Raw genomic sequence first — 4,383 nt, 5'->3', positions numbered from 1 at the left:
CAAAATGATACCTCATTGTAGTTTTGATTTGCATTTTCTTTTTTCAATGTAATTTTATTGATATATATTCACATACCATACAATCCATCAAAGTATACAATTAATGGTTCACAGTATCATCACATAGTTGTGCATTCCTCACCATGTTCAACATTAGAACATTCACATTACTCCAGAAAAAGAAATAAAAAGGAAAAAGAAAACCCCAAACATCTCATACCCCTTATTCCGCCTCCCCCCCCCCACCCATTGACCCCTAGTATTGCGCTCTACCCAATTTTAAGACTTACCATAAAGGTAGGTTAACTAAGACAGTGTAGTATTGTCAGAGATAGATATATACATCAGTGGAACAGAACAAAACATCCAGAAGTAGATCCAGATAAACATGGGCAACTAACTTTTATTTTTTCTTTTGCTATATAGTTATGCAATCATTATCAGAGATCAGGGCTATGGATTGCAGCTCAACAATTTCTGGTATTTCTTTCTAGCTATTCTAACATATTATTCTAGCTATTCTAATATACAGAAACTAAAAAGGAATATCTATATAATGAGTCAGTAGCCATAATCATTTGTTAAATCCCAATTTCTCGGTTACACCTCCTCCCTCTCATGGAATAACAATTTTAAAGTGTTCCAAGATCCTTATACTTCCAGAAGAAAATTAAAGACATTAATTAATTTTAGACTGTGATAAATTAGGTATTCATGTTAGAATTTCTAGAATATCTACTAAAAGAAAAAGAAATACTGTGTGTATTTTCTAAAGTTGTCAAAAGAGAGAAAAAAGACATGGTTGCTAGATAACTCCTAATCAATCCAAATATGTAAAGGAGAGGAAAAGAAACAGAGAACAAGTAGAAAAAAATGAAAGCATAAAAAAATGATAGAGGGGAATGTACATTAATTAACAATTGCGTTAAAGAGCTAATGATCTAAATGCTTGTTGTGAAAGGCAAACATTGCCTTTTTTTTAATAAATTTTTAATAAAAAATTCCAACAATGCTATTTAAAAGCATTTCAGGTAAGAAGAAGCAGACACTGGGCAGCGACAGGAGCAGCAACCCAGACCTCTCAGGAGACCACAATGATGACGCTTTCAGTATAGAAAGTGGTACAAATGCTGAATACCCGATAAACCTACAAATATGCCAAATGCAACTGGAAGAAAAAGTTGGGGGAAGGGAAAATGGAAGCCACAGAAGTGCAAATATTCTTTCAAATGTGTAATTAGTCTCAAGGAAGATCATAACCAACTATTGTTTGGAGTTCAATTTAACTGGCGTAGTGAAGAAGGAGATCCATTAGTGTTTGCAACTGTCAGAAGTAACAAAGTTACCTTATACGAATGCCACACACAAGGAAAAGTCCGGTTGTTGCAATCCTATGTGGATGCTGATGCTGATGAAAACTTTTACACTTATACATGAACATATGATAGCAATACAAGCCATCCTCTGCTCGCTGAGGCTCAATCTAGACACATAATTGGGATAATTAATCCCATAACAATGGAGTGCATAAAGCACTATGTTGGCCATGGAAATATGATCAATGAGGTGAAATTCCACCCAAGAGACCCTAACCTTCTTCTGTCTGTAACTAAAGATCATGGATTATGCATTACAGTTATGAAATATCTAAACAGATACCTTGGTGGCACTATTTGGAGGTGTAGAAGAGCACAGAGATGAAGTTCTAAGTGCAGATTATCGTCTTTTGGGTGAAAAAATAATGTCCTGTGGTGTGGATCACTCTCTTAAACTTTGGAGGATGAATTAAAAAAGAATGATGAATGCAATTAAGGAATCTTATAATTATAACCCAAGTAAAACTAATAGGCCATGTATTTCTTGGAAAATTCGCTTTCCTGGCTTTTCTACTAGAGCCATACATAGGAATTATGTTGGTTGTGTGTGATGGTTAGGTGATGTGATACTATCCAAGAGTGATCATGCCTTTTTACATTCTCACCAGAAATGTAGGAGAGATTCAGTTTCTCGGAAGCTTCCCCAGCATTTGTCTTGGGAAATGCCATTGTGTGCTGGAAACCTGGCAAAATGGAAGATGATATAGGTAAAATTAAACCCAATGAGTCTAATGTGACTATTCTTGTGCAATTAGATTACAGCCAGTGTAACATGAGATACATGAGGTTTTCTATGGATTTTTGGTGAAAGATGCTTGCACTGGGCAATCAGGTTGACAAACTTTATGTTTGGGATTTAGAAATAGAAGATCCTCATAAAGCCAAATACACAACATTAACTCATCAGAAATGTGTTGATGCTATTGAACAAACAAGTTTTATCAGGGATAATAGCATCCTTATAGCTGTTTGTGATGATGCCAGTATTTGGCACTGGGATCAACTTTGATAAATTACTTTTTACTCATCAAAATTAGAGACTATATAGTCTTTTAAATGTATCTTGTTAGTAAGCACACTTAGAGCATTTAGAGTTGTCTTTCAGCATTCAATCAGGCTAAGCTGAATGTAGTGATGTTTACATTGTTTACATTCTTTGTACTGTCTTCCTACTCAGACTCTACTGTTTTTTATAAAAATTTATTTTTGTAAAAAAAAAAAAAAAAAAGCCTTTGGAGTAAAATCTAAGGCTAAAGAAAGGAAAAAGTAAAAGCTTGAAAATAGATATAGAAGAGAGGAGGGGCAAGATGACAGCATAAAGAGGTGTGGAATTTAGTTAGTCCCTGGGACCAACTAATAAACAACCGGGAACAACTAGTAAATAATCTGAAACAACTGCTGGGGGACAACCATGACGGTCCACACATCGTACACCAACCTGGGTTGGGAGGAATGACTGAGATCACCACATAAAATCTATAAGTAAAAGCTGCAGACCCACGCCTGGAACCCTTACCCCTGCAGCAGGTTGAGCTGCAAGACCTCACTGTGGGAGAAAGCAGCATTCTTGGAGCAAGTGAATATAGCTCAGTCCAGCTCCAACTGGGGTTTTAATTAACAAATGTGGACTACAAAGCAGCAGAGTACCCTGGGGTCACTACCAGTGGAGAAGAGGTGGGGTTGATGGAAAAAAATAATTAAAAAAAAAAAGAAGGAAAAATACAGACACTTTTAGAGACTGAACTTCAAGGGCCAGAAAACACCTGTACCCTGGGAAAGGGAGCCCAGAAGCCTGGGTGCTCTATCTGACTGATGGGCAAAACCAGGGGGCTGTGGATTGGCTCTGAAAGGGGGGTTTCCTTCTCTTTTTCTTTCTTTCAACCTGAGTGGTTCAGTAGAGAGAGCCTCAGCCATTTTCAGTTCACAGCACTCTGACCCAGACAGGGGTGGAGTTATCAGAGTCAGAGAGACAAAGGAGCTATTGAATGCAGAAGATAACTCCCTGGGGGGTGTATCTTTCCTAAGAGGAAGGAGGTGGGGCACAGCTCTAGGGCCATCCCACCCTTCAGAACTCAGACCCCAGGGCCTGAGGAAAAACAATCAAAACAGAAACAAATTAAGCTAAAATTAAAGGGGCCACACCTCCTAGTCGGGAGCGACAGGCTGACAGGCACCACCTACTGGGCAGGATAGGAAAAGCACAGTGGCTAGAGGCCTCACAGGAAAGTCTGTCAATCTTCTGACACACTCTCAGGGAAACTTGACTCTGAATATAGCCCCACTCTGAGACCTGAACCCAGTCTGGTCTGGGAAAGTCTGATTGGGTAACCAAGGAAACCAAATGCCCAGACAACAAAAAAACTACAAATTATATTAGGAAAAATGAAGATATGGCCCAGTCAAAGGAACACACTTACACCTCAATTAAGATAGAGTTGAGATATTGCTTAACTTTAATGAAACAATCAATTAAAGATTTTCAAAGAAATATGCTAAATTATATCAAAAACCAAGTCAATGAGTTCAGGGAAGATATGGCAAAAGAGATGAAGGATATAAAGAAAACACTAGGCAAACATAAGATAGAAATTGAAAGTTTGAAAAAACAACTGGCAGAATCTATGAAAATGAAAGGCATGACAAACGAGATGAAAAGGACAATGGAGACATACAACAGCAGAGTTCAAGGGGCAGAAGAAAACACACAGGAACTGGAGAACAAGAAAACTGAAATCCTACACACAAAAGAACAGATAGGAAAAAAAATGGAAAAAAAAATCTCTGGGAATTGAATGACAACATGAAGCCATGAATGTATGTGTCATGGGTGTCTCAGAAGAGAAGGGGAAAGGGGCAGAAGCAATAATAAAGGAAATAATGAAATTTTCCCATGTCTTATGAAAGACATAAAATGACAGATCCAAGAAGCACAGAGTACCCCAAACAGAATGGATCTGAATAGACCTATGCCAAGATACTTAATAATCAGATTACCAAATGTCAAAGA

General features: G+C 37.7%; 1 pseudogene; it reads left to right on the top strand.

The window, feature by feature from the left end:
- The first annotated feature begins 1,009 nt into the window (after positions 1-1,009).
- On the top strand, positions 1,010-2,385 carry LOC119530382 (annotated as a pseudogene).
- Positions 2,386-4,383: the final 1,998 nt, after the last annotated feature.

This window comes from Choloepus didactylus, chromosome 3 (assembly GCF_015220235.1).
Source record: "Choloepus didactylus isolate mChoDid1 chromosome 3, mChoDid1.pri, whole genome shotgun sequence".
Taxonomy (NCBI): Eukaryota; Metazoa; Chordata; class Mammalia; order Pilosa; family Megalonychidae; genus Choloepus; species Choloepus didactylus.
The sequence above is the reverse complement of the archived record's forward strand: the minus strand, read 5'-3'. Positions and strand labels throughout refer to the sequence as shown.